General features: G+C 48.1%; 5 non-coding genes across 5 annotated transcripts; all 5 read right to left on the reverse strand.

Annotated features, from left to right (window-relative positions):
- Nucleotides 1-4,443: 4,443 nt before the first annotated feature.
- On the reverse strand, nt 4,444-4,634 carry LOC136604208 (U2 spliceosomal RNA). The gene has a single exon (XR_010789747.1). It is a non-coding gene; the product is annotated as a U2 spliceosomal RNA (small nuclear RNA).
- Nucleotides 4,635-7,277: 2,643 nt separating this feature from the next.
- LOC136604220 (U2 spliceosomal RNA) lies at nt 7,278-7,468 on the reverse strand. Its single transcript, XR_010789758.1, has one exon. It is a non-coding gene; the product is annotated as a U2 spliceosomal RNA (small nuclear RNA).
- A 2,634-nt stretch (nt 7,469-10,102) lies between these two features.
- On the reverse strand, nt 10,103-10,293 carry LOC136604232 (U2 spliceosomal RNA). The gene has a single exon (XR_010789769.1). It is a non-coding gene; the product is annotated as a U2 spliceosomal RNA (small nuclear RNA).
- A 2,616-nt stretch (nt 10,294-12,909) lies between these two features.
- Nucleotides 12,910-13,100, reverse strand: LOC136604244 (U2 spliceosomal RNA). Its single transcript, XR_010789780.1, has one exon. It is a non-coding gene; the product is annotated as a U2 spliceosomal RNA (small nuclear RNA).
- Nucleotides 13,101-15,676: 2,576 nt separating this feature from the next.
- Nucleotides 15,677-15,867, reverse strand: LOC136604247 (U2 spliceosomal RNA). The gene has a single exon (XR_010789783.1). It is a non-coding gene; the product is annotated as a U2 spliceosomal RNA (small nuclear RNA).
- Between the last annotated feature and the right edge of the window lie 849 nt (nt 15,868-16,716).

Consider the following 16,716-nt stretch of genomic DNA (forward strand, 5'->3'; position numbering starts at 1 on the left):
AGCAGCCTGAACTCTACTCCCCGGAAGCTTACATTTAGGAGAAGGGCTCTTCCAGGAACGACCTGTAAAAAGGAATGGACTTTAAATTCATGGGACTTAAACAGAACTCCGATGCCTGTCGCTCTGTTCTCATTGTCTCCAGACCATATGGATGGTCCCAAAGTCCAGCTTTCTCTCAAATCCGCATAGTTTGGGCTGTAGTCAATCCCACACTCTTGTAGGCATATAATATCACAGTTCATGGTGGACAAAAAAGAAAACAAGGCAGCCCTTCTTGTAGGACTCCTCAGGCTTCTCACATTTAGTGAGGCGATTCCAATGTTGCGGGCCATTTAGGAGGTCAGGCACTACTGCTGTCCGAGTCCGTCATAATCCCAGCTGTTCCAGGGCTCGAGACGTTCTCTGACGAATCGGAAAACCTGATGTTAGTTGGGTCAGAAGGGGGTGGTTCCGCAGGGGGCTCAGGTAGTTGCAGCCTGGAAGGAACCGGTTTATAGAGGCGGGTGTCTGAAGTCTCAGTGGATGTTTCCCCCGGTTGTAAAGAGCTGGATTTTACCAGCACCTTCTTTGCAGTGTCTTGTCTTTTGTCAGCCGCCTTTTTCCTTTTCCGCTGTACCTCCCACTCCATCTCGCCCTCTGTATCTTCGGTGTTGGGGCCCTCGGCAGCAGCAGAGGGGCTTTCAGCGGCTTCAACCTCAGACCCCCCTGCCCCTGGCGCATCCCCCTCTGGATCATCGGACACCTTGGACCAGTCAACAGGAATTTTGGTATCATCAGTTAGGTCCTTTACAGGCTGTTCTTCAGGGACAACGCTAGCTGGTGATGCTTGCGCTTTAGATGTGCCCTCCAACACAGGGTGTTTTTTGAGCACATCCGCATACGATCGGCTGCTTTTTTTCAATGGACAGTCTTTAAAAGTATGCCCAGACACTTTGCAGATGTTACAGACGATTGTGTTCTTACAGCTCATGGTAGCATGCCCTTTCCTGTAGCATTTCTTACAAACCGCTACCTCCTCCTTGCAGGTTTCATACACATGCCCGAACTCCATACACTTTCTGCAGAATAAAGGCATTCCAGGGTAAAAGAGACGACCCCGATCCCTTCCAATCATAAAGCTTGATGGGGGGTGCCTCAAACCCTCGATTCCCTCCGGGCTCTGCTGGAATTTGACAAAAAACTTATATTTGCCAGTCCATAACTGCTCTGAATTCAGCACCTTATGAGAGAAACGTACCTCAGAGCAGTAGGTCCACAGAAAGCGGGTGATATCATTAAAGTCCACATATGGGTTGCTCATATGGACTACCAGAGGCTTCTCACCTCCAGAATAAAGCACCACAAAAGATAGTCCTTTTAGGTTCTCCTCGTGCAGGTTTGCATTAATCTGACGAAAGCAGCTCTGGCAAGCTGCTTCAGACTCCAGGGTAAGAATAAACCGTCCAGGCGAGTCTTGCAGGGCCAGAATATCCTCCCTCTTGATCTTCAACGTTTCCAGCAGGATCCTCCGTACGAAGAAACTTAGGGAGACCTTATCCCGCACTTCATCAGCAATTTCAATCTTGAAAGAATTCTTCAGACGTAGATCACCGGATTCCGCATAACGGATGGTAGCCGCCACGTTCTCCGACATCTTCAAAGGAATAGAGCGATCGCCTTCCCAAGTATCTTCGCAAGTCCGCCCCCAATAGCAGCGAAGGGCTTAAGATGCACGAAGCACCGATGCCCCAAGGCCGAGGGTACGACAGGCTCAGAAACCTCTGACCAGACCACGTAGATCTTAGCCAAAAGGCCGAGAAGCGATAACCCGAAATGGGTTTCACCTGTAGCCCGGCCCGCCCAACTCCACTTCCAAGGCTTGAGGCAACACGCTCAGCCAGCACTCTGGGCGCACCCACAATGCACCCAGGCAGCTGGGAGAGCTATTAAAACTTTCCATAGCCCCGCCCCACGCCTTCTCAACCGCGCCCAGCCTCACACCCTCAGTCCTTCCTCTTGCACCGTGCTCACGCATCCTAGGCTTGCAGAGCCTGCTGCTGCTGCTACTGCAGGACTCGTCAGCTCCCTACAAAGGATGGTTAAGCCGGCGATGACACTAGAAGCAAGCACTAGTTTGTCTCTGAAGGTGCGTCGGTCGGTCGGTTGGAGGGATCTCTTCGGCCGGCCGCATTTCCAGTGGGGACGGATGGAAACTTTTAACCTAAAATAAGGGAAATTGGCTTCGGCCCCATAGGGCTTTATTGCCTTCCCCTGGGCCAGCATTAGTAGACCCTAGTAAGGAGAATATTAGAGCGGCATGGTCATCCGAAGAACTTAAAAACATACAGCAGGCCTTTTTTGCCCGCCCGCCATACATACATACATACATAACTACAGATTTTATATTTTTTTTTACATATATACATTATATATACACACACACACACACACACACACACACACACACACACACACACACACACACACACAATCTTAAATCTATCTTTAATCTATATCTACAAAATCTGTAATTTAGAAATAATCCATATCTATATTCTACATAATTAATAAAGATAGATAGATAGATAGATAGATAGATAGATAGATAGATAGATAGATAGATAGATAGACTCACTCACATACATGCATACATACATACATACTGTATGCAATTGAGCCAGGTGTTTGGAAGGCTGACGATGTCACTCCTTTGTGATGTCATCAATTTAGAAGCATTAATACCGGGCTTGGCAGCCATTTCAGTCAGTCTCTGCTGCAGCTGGGAGACGGGAGATGGTCTTTATTTCCACCAAGAAGCTGCAGAACTACCGGTAACTGCATCATTTTTATTTTATTCAATATAGGTTTTATTGGTTTCATGGAGGGGGGGAAACTTTTGCCTTATCTCAAAGCAATGTAAAATTAACTTTGACAATGAAACTTAATAAATCAATTTCGAGTTGAACTATATCATGTTTGTCTGTGATATTTTATAAGGTCTACAAACAGGGGAATGAGGGGAGGGTAAGGGGGGGGTAGGTATCTATGACACGGGAGAAAGAAAAAATAAAACAAAAAGGGGGGGGGGGCGGGCTCCGGAATTGTTGTTTCTCTTTACGATTGTGGTTTAAACGTGTTACTCACATGTCCCTGTCTGTAACCACTTGGTAAATAGGGGTGAGCTCCGGGCATCTATCCATATCGCCCAGGTGTGATACAATTTATCATAGCCTGACGGCTCATCTGGAAGCCTCATTCTCTCCATACGCTCTATTTCGTGGATCATTGCTATTTTTAGTGGAGTGCATTTTTTATGCAGCACACAAGGGGGAGACAGCGGCCTACCAAAATCGAGTTGGCTGCTGCTGTGGCTTTCTTTTTTTAAAAAAAAGGTAGGTTCCGTTCTTCCATGGTGAGGAATAGGCAGGGAGGTTCGGTTTTTGCCAGCTGGGGAATGCTTATAGGCAAGGCCTTATCCCTGGTGGTGCGTGTAACGTCAGACCACGTTTTAGACATGCAGCAGCAGCATTCAGTCAGTGGCTGACAAACGAGCTCCATGCAAGTTTACATTAAACAGACACATTTCTTTCTTTACTGTATTGACTGCGGTCTGTAATCGAGCGGTTGAACTGTTTCTGTGTCCATGCATTGAATAAAGCAATACATCCTTGTAAAGTAGGCGTCCGTTCGTTGGAGTTCTTTGCTCCCCGAGTGTTGCTCCATCTCTAAACGTTGGCCTGGATCTTCATGGACGAATACTGCCCATCCCACGTGGAGCGTGTATCTCAGCCCGCGTGGAGTGCTGCAGTCCAATGAGGTATTCCGTGCTACATAGCAAGCCTTGGGCCTGTGTGATTGGGGGTCCGCTGCTGTCTGTCCACTCTGAAGCGCGCATCCGGGGCCGGCCGCTTTTCGACTACCAGCGACTGCAGGTCACACACACAGGCTGGTTGGAATGGCCTAGCATTATCCTGATCCGGAGGTGTAACTTGAAGCTGCGGGGCCCCAGTACAAAGTCTGGAACTGGGCCCCCAAACTATAAAGCGTCATTGATAGCATTGGTTTACAATGTGGGGAAGAGAGACTTTATGGGCCCCCTAGGGCTCCGGGCCCCCTGCACATACACCCATGACCCGAATACGTGGAGCATACAGACGCAGGCTGCCAGGATACGCTGTGCCTGCCCGATGTTTCCAACTTGGCTATTAGCGCAGCGGTAGGTACGAACTATAGAGTGCGGCTGCCATATGAACTGGTGTGTGTGTGTGTGTGTGTTTTGCTTCCAGTTGTACCTGTGCTGTGCACACTCTGGCAGACGCAGCTGCTCAGTGGATACAATGTTGCGAGCAGACGGGCTGAGTGTCAATCAAAGTGCTTGGGTGGTAGCAGCAGCCGCCGCCACAGCTGCGCTGCACCTCTTGCTCGTCGGTTTTGTTTTTCTGCTTTTGGAAACTGCTGTAGGAAAGGGGGTGCACCGGTCCTGGAGGTACTGCAATACCAGGTCAATGCGTGGAGTGGACAGAGCAAGCTCTTTTTCCAGCTCCCTGTTCTAAAAATCCATTTAATATATGGTCCCCAGATAGGGGACGTATCAGATATTAAACTGATAAGAACAGATACTACACTTGATCTTAGCCAAAAGGCCGAGAAGCGATAACCCGAAATGGGTTTCACCTGTAGCCCGGCCCGCCCAACTCCACTTCCAAGGCTTGAGGCAACACGCTCAGCCAGCACTCTGGGCGCACCCACAATGCACCCAGGCAGCTGGGAGAGCTATTAAAACTTTCCATAGCCCCGCCCCACGCCTTCTCAACCGCGCCCAGCCTCACACCCTCAGTCCTTCCTCTTGCACCGTGCTCACGCATCCTAGGCTTGCAGAGCCTGCTGCTGCTGCTACTGCAGGACTCGTCAGCTCCCTACAAAGGATGGTTAAGCCGGCGATGACACTAGAAGCAAGCACTAGTTTGTCTCTGAAGGTGCGTCGGTCGGTCGGTTGGAGGGATCTCTTCGGCCGGCCGCATTTCCAGTGGGGACGGATGGAAACTTTTAACCTAAAATAAGGGAAATTGGCTTCGGCCCCATAGGGCTTTATTGCCTTCCCCTGGGCCAGCATTAGTAGACCCTAGTAAGGAGAATATTAGAGCGGCATGGTCATCCGAAGAACTTAAAAACATACAGCAGGCCTTTTTTGCCCGCCCGCCATACATACATACATACATAACTACAGATTTTATATTTTTTTTTACATATATACATTATATATACACACACACACACACACACACACACACACACACACACACACACACACACACACACAATCTTAAATCTATCTTTAATCTATATCTACAAAATCTGTAATTTAGAAATAATCCATATCTATATTCTACATAATTAATAAAGATAGATAGATAGATAGATAGATAGATAGATAGATAGATAGATAGATAGATAGATAGATAGACTCACTCACATACATGCATACATACATACATACTGTATGCAATTGAGCCAGGTGTTTGGAAGGCTGACGATGTCACTCCTTTGTGATGTCATCAATTTAGAAGCATTAATACCGGGCTTGGCAGCCATTTCAGTCAGTCTCTGCTGCAGCTGGGAGACGGGAGATGGTCTTTATTTCCACCAAGAAGCTGCAGAACTACCGGTAACTGCATCATTTTTATTTTATTCAATATAGGTTTTATTGGTTTCATGGAGGGGGGGAAACTTTTGCCTTATCTCAAAGCAATGTAAAATTAACTTTGACAATGAAACTTAATAAATCAATTTCGAGTTGAACTATATCATGTTTGTCTGTGATATTTTATAAGGTCTACAAACAGGGGAATGAGGGGAGGGTAAGGGGGGGGTAGGTATCTATGACACGGGAGAAAGAAAAAATAAAACAAAAAGGGGGGGGGGGCGGGCTCCGGAATTGTTGTTTCTCTTTACGATTGTGGTTTAAACGTGTTACTCACATGTCCCTGTCTGTAACCACTTGGTAAATAGGGGTGAGCTCCGGGCATCTATCCATATCGCCCAGGTGTGATACAATTTATCATAGCCTGACGGCTCATCTGGAAGCCTCATTCTCTCCATACGCTCTATTTCGTGGATCATTGCTATTTTTAGTGGAGTGCATTTTTTATGCAGCACACAAGGGGGAGACAGCGGCCTACCAAAATCGAGTTGGCTGCTGCTGTGGCTTTCTTTTTTTAAAAAAAAGGTAGGTTCCGTTCTTCCATGGTGAGGAATAGGCAGGGAGGTTCGGTTTTTGCCAGCTGGGGAATGCTTATAGGCAAGGCCTTATCCCTGGTGGTGCGTGTAACGTCAGACCACGTTTTAGACATGCAGCAGCAGCATTCAGTCAGTGGCTGACAAACGAGCTCCATGCAAGTTTACATTAAACAGACACATTTCTTTCTTTACTGTATTGACTGCGGTCTGTAATCGAGCGGTTGAACTGTTTCTGTGTCCATGCATTGAATAAAGCAATACATCCTTGTAAAGTAGGCGTCCGTTCGTTGGAGTTCTTTGCTCCCCGAGTGTTGCTCCATCTCTAAACGTTGGCCTGGATCTTCATGGACGAATACTGCCCATCCCACGTGGAGCGTGTATCTCAGCCCGCGTGGAGTGCTGCAGTCCAATGAGGTATTCCGTGCTACATAGCAAGCCTTGGGCCTGTGTGATTGGGGGTCCGCTGCTGTCTGTCCACTCTGAAGCGCGCATCCGGGGCCGGCCGCTTTTCGACTACCAGCGACTGCAGGTCACACACACAGGCTGGTTGGAATGGCCTAGCATTATCCTGATCCGGAGGTGTAACTTGAAGCTGCGGGGCCCCAGTACAAAGTCTGGAACTGGGCCCCCAAACTATAAAGCGTCATTGATAGCATTGGTTTACAATGTGGGGAAGAGAGACTTTATGGGCCCCCTAGGGCTCCGGGCCCCCTGCACATACACCCATGACCCGAATACGTGGAGCATACAGACGCAGGCTGCCAGGATACGCTGTGCCTGCCCGATGTTTCCAACTTGGCTATTAGCGCAGCGGTAGGTACGAACTATAGAGTGCGGCTGCCATATGAACTGGTGTGTGTGTGTGTGTGTGTTTTGCTTCCAGTTGTACCTGTGCTGTGCACACTCTGGCAGACGCAGCTGCTCAGTGGATACAATGTTGCGAGCAGACGGGCTGAGTGTCAATCAAAGTGCTTGGGTGGTAGCAGCAGCCGCCGCCACAGCTGCGCTGCACCTCTTGCTCGTCGGTTTTGTTTTTCTGCTTTTGGAAACTGCTGTAGGAAAGGGGGTGCACCGGTCCTGGAGGTACTGCAATACCAGGTCAATGCGTGGAGTGGACAGAGCAAGCTCTTTTTCCAGCTCCCTGTTCTAAAAATCCATTTAATATATGGTCCCCAGATAGGGGACGTATCAGATATTAAACTGATAAGAACAGATACTACACTTGATCTTAGCCAAAAGGCCGAGAAGCGATAACCCGAAATGGGTTTCACCTGTAGCCCGGCCCGCCCAACTCCACTTCCAAGGCTTGAGGCAACACGCTCAGCCAGCACTCTGGGCGCACCCACAATGCACCCAGGCAGCTGGGAGAGCTATTAAAACTTTCCATAGCCCCGCCCCACGCCTTCTCAACCGCGCCCAGCCTCACACCCTCAGTCCTTCCTCTTGCACCGTGCTCACGCATCCTAGGCTTGCAGAGCCTGCTGCTGCTGCTACTGCAGGACTCGTCAGCTCCCTACAAAGGATGGTTAAGCCGGCGATGACACTAGAAGCAAGCACTAGTTTGTCTCTGAAGGTGCGTCGGTCGGTCGGTTGGAGGGATCTCTTCGGCCGGCCGCATTTCCAGTGGGGACGGATGGAAACTTTTAACCTAAAATAAGGGAAATTGGCTTCGGCCCCATAGGGCTTTATTGCCTTCCCCTGGGCCAGCATTAGTAGACCCTAGTAAGGAGAATATTAGAGCGGCATGGTCATCCGAAGAACTTAAAAACATACAGCAGGCCTTTTTTGCCCGCCCGCCATACATACATACATACATAACTACAGATTTTATATTTTTTTTTACATATATACATTATATATACACACACACACACACACACACACACACACACACACACACACACACACACACACACACAATCTTAAATCTATCTTTAATCTATATCTACAAAATCTGTAATTTAGAAATAATCCATATCTATATTCTACATAATTAATAAAGATAGATAGATAGATAGATAGATAGATAGATAGATAGATAGATAGATAGACTCACTCACATACATGCATACATACATACATACTGTATGCAATTGAGCCAGGTGTTTGGAAGGCTGACGATGTCACTCCTTTGTGATGTCATCAATTTAGAAGCATTAATACCGGGCTTGGCAGCCATTTCAGTCAGTCTCTGCTGCAGCTGGGAGACGGGAGATGGTCTTTATTTCCACCAAGAAGCTGCAGAACTACCGGTAACTGCATCATTTTTATTTTATTCAATATAGGTTTTATTGGTTTCATGGAGGGGGGGAAACTTTTGCCTTATCTCAAAGCAATGTAAAATTAACTTTGACAATGAAACTTAATAAATCAATTTCGAGTTGAACTATATCATGTTTGTCTGTGATATTTTATAAGGTCTACAAACAGGGGAATGAGGGGAGGGTAAGGGGGGGGTAGGTATCTATGACACGGGAGAAAGAAAAAATAAAACAAAAAGGGGGGGGGGGGCGGGCTCCGGAATTGTTGTTTCTCTTTACGATTGTGGTTTAAACGTGTTACTCACATGTCCCTGTCTGTAACCACTTGGTAAATAGGGGTGAGCTCCGGGCATCTATCCATATCGCCCAGGTGTGATACAATTTATCATAGCCTGACGGCTCATCTGGAAGCCTCATTCTCTCCATACGCTCTATTTCGTGGATCATTGCTATTTTTAGTGGAGTGCATTTTTTATGCAGCACACAAGGGGGAGACAGCGGCCTACCAAAATCGAGTTGGCTGCTGCTGTGGCTTTCTTTTTTTAAAAAAAAGGTAGGTTCCGTTCTTCCATGGTGAGGAATAGGCAGGGAGGTTCGGTTTTTGCCAGCTGGGGAATGCTTATAGGCAAGGCCTTATCCCTGGTGGTGCGTGTAACGTCAGACCACGTTTTAGACATGCAGCAGCAGCATTCAGTCAGTGGCTGACAAACGAGCTCCATGCAAGTTTACATTAAACAGACACATTTCTTTCTTTACTGTATTGACTGCGGTCTGTAATCGAGCGGTTGAACTGTTTCTGTGTCCATGCATTGAATAAAGCAATACATCCTTGTAAAGTAGGCGTCCGTTCGTTGGAGTTCTTTGCTCCCCGAGTGTTGCTCCATCTCTAAACGTTGGCCTGGATCTTCATGGACGAATACTGCCCATCCCACGTGGAGCGTGTATCTCAGCCCGCGTGGAGTGCTGCAGTCCAATGAGGTATTCCGTGCTACATAGCAAGCCTTGGGCCTGTGTGATTGGGGGTCCGCTGCTGTCTGTCCACTCTGAAGCGCGCATCCGGGGCCGGCCGCTTTTCGACTACCAGCGACTGCAGGTCACACACACAGGCTGGTTGGAATGGCCTAGCATTATCCTGATCCGGAGGTGTAACTTGAAGCTGCGGGGCCCCAGTACAAAGTCTGGAACTGGGCCCCCAAACTATAAAGCGTCATTGATAGCATTGGTTTACAATGTGGGGAAGAGAGACTTTATGGGCCCCCTAGGGCTCCGGGCCCCCTGCACATACACCCATGACCCGAATACGTGGAGCATACAGACGCAGGCTGCCAGGATACGCTGTGCCTGCCCGATGTTTCCAACTTGGCTATTAGCGCAGCGGTAGGTACGAACTATAGAGTGCGGCTGCCATATGAACTGGTGTGTGTGTGTGTGTGTGTTTTGCTTCCAGTTGTACCTGTGCTGTGCACACTCTGGCAGACGCAGCTGCTCAGTGGATACAATGTTGCGAGCAGACGGGCTGAGTGTCAATCAAAGTGCTTGGGTGGTAGCAGCAGCCGCCGCCACAGCTGCGCTGCACCTCTTGCTCGTCGGTTTTGTTTTTCTGCTTTTGGAAACTGCTGTAGGAAAGGGGGTGCACCGGTCCTGGAGGTACTGCAATACCAGGTCAATGCGTGGAGTGGACAGAGCAAGCTCTTTTTCCAGCTCCCTGTTCTAAAAATCCATTTAATATATGGTCCCCAGATAGGGGACGTATCAGATATTAAACTGATAAGAACAGATACTACACTTGATCTTAGCCAAAAGGCCGAGAAGCGATAACCCGAAATGGGTTTCACCTGTAGCCCGGCCCGCCCAACTCCACTTCCAAGGCTTGAGGCAACACGCTCAGCCAGCACTCTGGGCGCACCCACAATGCACCCAGGCAGCTGGGAGAGCTATTAAAACTTTCCATAGCCCCGCCCCACGCCTTCTCAACCGCGCCCAGCCTCACACCCTCAGTCCTTCCTCTTGCACCGTGCTCACGCATCCTAGGCTTGCAGAGCCTGCTGCTGCTGCTACTGCAGGACTCGTCAGCTCCCTACAAAGGATGGTTAAGCCGGCGATGACACTAGAAGCAAGCACTAGTTTGTCTCTGAAGGTGCGTCGGTCGGTCGGTTGGAGGGATCTCTTCGGCCGGCCGCATTTCCAGTGGGGACGGATGGAAACTTTTAACCTAAAATAAGGGAAATTGGCTTCGGCCCCATAGGGCTTTATTGCCTTCCCCTGGGCCAGCATTAGTAGACCCTAGTAAGGAGAATATTAGAGCGGCATGGTCATCCGAAGAACTTAAAAACATACAGCAGGCCTTTTTTGCCCGCCCGCCATACATACATACATACATAACTACAGATTTTATATTTTTTTTTACATATATACATTATATATACACACACACACACACACACACACACACACACACACACACACACACACACACACAATCTTAAATCTATCTTTAATCTATATCTACAAAATCTGTAATTTAGAAATAATCCATATCTATATTCTACATAATTAATAAGATAGATAGATAGATAGATAGATAGATAGATAGATAGACTCACTCACATACATGCATACATACATACATACTGTATGCAATTGAGCCAGGTGTTTGGAAGGCTGACGATGTCACTCCTTTGTGATGTCATCAATTTAGAAGCATTAATACCGGGCTTGGCAGCCATTTCAGTCAGTCTCTGCTGCAGCTGGGAGACGGGAGATGGTCTTTATTTCCACCAAGAAGCTGCAGAACTACCGGTAACTGCATCATTTTTATTTTATTCAATATAGGTTTTATTGGTTTCATGGAGGGGGGGAAACTTTTGCCTTATCTCAAAGCAATGTAAAATTAACTTTGACAATGAAACTTAATAAATCAATTTCGAGTTGAACTATATCATGTTTGTCTGTGATATTTTATAAGGTCTACAAACAGGGGAATGAGGGGAGGGTAAGGGGGGGGTAGGTATCTATGACACGGGAGAAAGAAAAAATAAAACAAAAAGGGGGGGGGGGCGGGCTCCGGAATTGTTGTTTCTCTTTACGATTGTGGTTTAAACGTGTTACTCACATGTCCCTGTCTGTAACCACTTGGTAAATAGGGGTGAGCTCCGGGCATCTATCCATATCGCCCAGGTGTGATACAATTTATCATAGCCTGACGGCTCATCTGGAAGCCTCATTCTCTCCATACGCTCTATTTCGTGGATCATTGCTATTTTTAGTGGAGTGCATTTTTTATGCAGCACACAAGGGGGAGACAGCGGCCTACCAAAATCGAGTTGGCTGCTGCTGTGGCTTTCTTTTTTTAAAAAAAAGGTAGGTTCCGTTCTTCCATGGTGAGGAATAGGCAGGGAGGTTCGGTTTTTGCCAGCTGGGGAATGCTTATAGGCAAGGCCTTATCCCTGGTGGTGCGTGTAACGTCAGACCACGTTTTAGACATGCAGCAGCAGCATTCAGTCAGTGGCTGACAAACGAGCTCCATGCAAGTTTACATTAAACAGACACATTTCTTTCTTTACTGTATTGACTGCGGTCTGTAATCGAGCGGTTGAACTGTTTCTGTGTCCATGCATTGAATAAAGCAATACATCCTTGTAAAGTAGGCGTCCGTTCGTTGGAGTTCTTTGCTCCCCGAGTGTTGCTCCATCTCTAAACGTTGGCCTGGATCTTCATGGACGAATACTGCCCATCCCACGTGGAGCGTGTATCTCAGCCCGCGTGGAGTGCTGCAGTCCAATGAGGTATTCCGTGCTACATAGCAAGCCTTGGGCCTGTGTGATTGGGGGTCCGCTGCTGTCTGTCCACTCTGAAGCGCGCATCCGGGGCCGGCCGCTTTTCGACTACCAGCGACTGCAGGTCACACACACAGGCTGGTTGGAATGGCCTAGCATTATCCTGATCCGGAGGTGTAACTTGAAGCTGCGGGGCCCCAGTACAAAGTCTGGAACTGGGCCCCCAAACTATAAAGCGTCATTGATAGCATTGGTTTACAATGTGGGGAAGAGAGACTTTATGGGCCCCCTAGGGCTCCGGGCCCCCTGCACATACACCCATGACCCGAATACGTGGAGCATACAGACGCAGGCTGCCAGGATACGCTGTGCCTGCCCGATGTTTCCAACTTGGCTATTAGCGCAGCGGTAGGTACGAACTATAGAGTGCGGCTGCCATATGAACTGGTGTGTGTGTGTGTGTGTGTTTTGCTTCCAGTTGTACCTGTGCTGTGCACACTCTGGCAGACGCAGCTGCTCAGTGGATACAATGTTGCGAGCAGACGGGCTGAGTGTCAATCAAAGTGCTTGGGTGGTAGCAGCAGCCGCCGCCACAGCTGCGCTGCACCTCTTGCTCGTCGGTTTTGTTTTTCTGCTTTTGGAAACTGCTGTAGGAAAGGGGGTGCACCGGTCCTGGAGGTACTGCAATACCAGGTCAATGCGTGGAGTGGACAGAGCAAGCTCTTTTTCCAGCTCCCTGTTCTAAAAATCCATTTAATATATGGTCCCCAGATAGGGGACGTATCAGATATTAAACTGATAAGAACAGATACTACACTTGATCTTAGCCAAAAGGCCGAGAAGCGATAACCCGAAATGGGTTTCACCTGTAGCCCGGCCCGCCCAACTCCACTTCCAAGGCTTGAGGCAACACGCTCAGCCAGCACTCTGGGCGCACCCACAATGCACCCAGGCAGCTGGGAGAGCTATTAAAACTTTCCATAGCCCCGCCCCACGCCTTCTCAACCGCGCCCAGCCTCACACCCTCAGTCCTTCCTCTTGCACCGTGCTCACGCATCCTAGGCTTGCAGAGCCTGCTGCTGCTGCTACTGCAGGACTCGTCAGCTCCCTACAAAGGATGGTTAAGCCGGCGATGACACTAGAAGCAAGCACTAGTTTGTCTCTGAAGGTGCGTCGGTCGGTCGGTTGGAGGGATCTCTTCGGCCGGCCGCATTTCCAGTGGGGACGGATGGAAACTTTTAACCTAAAATAAGGGAAATTGGCTTCGGCCCCATAGGGCTTTATTGCCTTCCCCTGGGCCAGCATTAGTAGACCCTAGTAAGGAGAATATTAGAGCGGCATGGTCATCCGAAGAACTTAAAAACATACAGCAGGCCTTTTTTGCCCGCCCGCCATACATACATACATACATAACTACAGATTTTATATTTTTTTTTACATATATACATTATATATATACACACACACACACACACACACACACACACACACACACACACACACAATCTTAAATCTATCTTTAATCTATATCTACAAAATCTGTAATTTAGAAATAATCCATATCTATATTCTACATAATTAATAAAGATAGATAGATAGATAGATAGATAGATAGATAGATAGACTCACTCACATACATGCATACATACATACATACTGTATGCAATTGAGCCAGGTGTTTGGAAGGCTGACGATGTCACTCCTTTGTGATGTCATCAATTTAGAAGCATTAATACCGGGCTTGGCAGCCATTTCAGTCAGTCTCTGCTGCAGCTGGGAGACGGGAGATGGTCTTTATTTCCACCAAGAAGCTGCAGAACTACCGGTAACTGCATCATTTTTATTTTATTCAATATAGGTTTTATTGGTTTCATGGAGGGGGGGAAACTTTTGCCTTATCTCAAAGCAATGTAAAATTAACTTTGACAATGAAACTTAATAAATCAATTTCGAGTTGAACTATATCATGTTTGTCTGTGATATTTTATAAGGTCTACAAACAGGGGAATGAGGGGAGGGTAAGGGGGGGGTAGGTATCTATGACACGGGAGAAAGAAAAAATAAAACAAAAAGGGGGGGGGGGCGGGCTCCGGAATTGTTGTTTCTCTTTACGATTGTGGTTTAAACGTGTTACTCACATGTCCCTGTCTGTAACCACTTGGTAAATAGGGGTGAGCTCCGGGCATCTATCCATATCGCCCAGGTGTGATACAATTTATCATAGCCTGACGGCTCATCTGGAAGCCTCATTCTCTCCATACGCTCTATTTCGTGGATCATTGCTATTTTTAGTGGAGTGCATTTTTTATGCAGCACACAAGGGGGAGACAGCGGCCTACCAAAATCGAGTTGGCTGCTGCTGTGGCTTTCTTTTTTTAAAAAAAAGGTAGGTTCCGTTCTTCCATGGTGAGGAATAGGCAGGGAGGTTCGGTTTTTGCCAGCTGGGGAATGCTTATAGGCAAGGCCTTATCCCTGGTGGTGCGTGTAACGTCAGACCACGTTTTAGACATGCAGCAGCAGCATTCAGTCAGTGGCTGACAAACGAGCTCCATACTGTATTGACTGCGGTCTGTAATCGAGCGGTTGAACTGTTTCTGTGTCCATGCATTGAATAAAGCAATACATCCTTGTAAAGTAGGCGTCCGTTCGTTGGAGTTCTTTGCTCCCCGAGTGTTGCTCCATCTCTAAACGTTGGCCTGGATCTTCATGGACGAATACTGCCCATCCCACGTGGAGCGTGTATCTCAGCCCGCGTGGAGTGCTGCAGTCCAATGAGGTATTCCGTGCTACATAGCAAGCCTTGGGCCTGTGTGATTGGGGGTCCGCTGCTGTCTGTCCACTCTGAAGCGCGCATCCGGGGCCGGCCGCTTTTCGACTACCAGCGACTGCAGGTCACACACACAGGCTGGTTGGAATGGCCTAGCATTATCCTGATCCGGAGGTGTAACTTGAAGCTGCGGGGCCCCAGTACAAAGTCTGGAACTGGGCCCCCAAACTATAAAGCGTCATTGATAGCATTGGTTTACAATGTGGGGAAGAGAGACTTTATGGGCCCCCTAGGGCTCCGGGCCCCCTGCACATACACCCATGACCCGAATACGTGGAGCATACAGACGCAGGCTGCCAGGATACGCTGTGCCTGCCCGATGTTTCCAACTTGGCTATTAGCGCAGCGGTAGGTACGAACTATAGAGTGCGGCTGCCATATGAACTGGTGTGTGTGTGTGTGTGTGTTTTGCTTCCAGTTGTACCTGTGCTGTGCACACTCTGGCAGACGCAGCTGCTCAGTGGATACAATGTTGCGAGCAGACGGGCTGAGTGTCAATCAAAGTGCTTGGGTGGTAGCAGCAGCCGCCGCCACAGCTGCGCTGCACCTCTTGCTCGTCGGTTTTGTTTTTCTGCTTTTGGAAACTGCTGTAGGAAAGGGGGTGCACCGGTCCTGGAGGTACTGCAATACCAGGTCAATGCGTGGAGTGGACAGAGCAAGCTCTTTTTCCAGCTCCCTGTTCTAAAAATCCATTTAATATATGGTCCCCAGATAGGGGACGTATCAGATATTAAACTGATAAGAACAGATACTACACTTGATCTTAGCCAAAAGGCCGAGAAGCGATAACCCGAAATGGGTTTCACCTGTAGCCCGGCCCGCCCAACTCCACTTCCAAGGCTTGAGGCAACACGCTCAGCCAGCACTCTGGGCGCACCCACAATGCACCCAGGCAGCTGGGAGAGCTATTAAAACTTTCCATAGCCCCGCCCCACGCCTTCTCAACCGCGCCCAGCCTCACACCCTCAGTCCTTCCTCTTGCACCGTGCTCACGCATCCTAGGCTTGCAGAGCCTGCTGCTGCTGCTACTGCAGGACTCGTCAGCTCCCTACAAAGGATGGTTAAGCCGGCGATGACACTAGAAGCAAGCACTAGTTTGTCTCTGAAGGTGCGTCGGTCGGTCGGTTGGAGGGATCTCTTCGGCCGGCCGCATTTCCAGTGGGGACGGATGGAAACTTTTAACCTAAAATAAGGGAAATTGGCTTCGGCCCCATAGGGCTTTATTGCCTTCCCCTGGGCCAGCATTAGTAGACCCTAGTAAGGAGAATATTAGAGCGGCATGGTCATCCGAAGAACTTAAAAACATACAGCAGGCCTTTTTTGCCCGCCCGCCATACATACATACATACATAACTACAGATTTTATATTTTTTTTTACATATATACATTATATATACACACACACACACACACACACACACACACACACACACACACACACACACACACAATCTTAAATCTATCTTTAATCTATATCTACAAAATCTGTAATTTAGAAATAATCCATATCTATATTCTACATAATTAATAAAGATAGATAGATAGATAGATAGATAGATAGATAGACTCACTCACATACATGCATACATACATACATACTGTATGCAATTGAGCCAGGTGTTTGGAAGGCTGACGA

This window comes from Eleutherodactylus coqui, unplaced genomic scaffold, assembly GCF_035609145.1.
Source record: "Eleutherodactylus coqui strain aEleCoq1 unplaced genomic scaffold, aEleCoq1.hap1 HAP1_SCAFFOLD_370, whole genome shotgun sequence".
Lineage (NCBI taxonomy): Eukaryota > Metazoa > Chordata > Amphibia > Anura > Eleutherodactylidae > Eleutherodactylus > Eleutherodactylus coqui.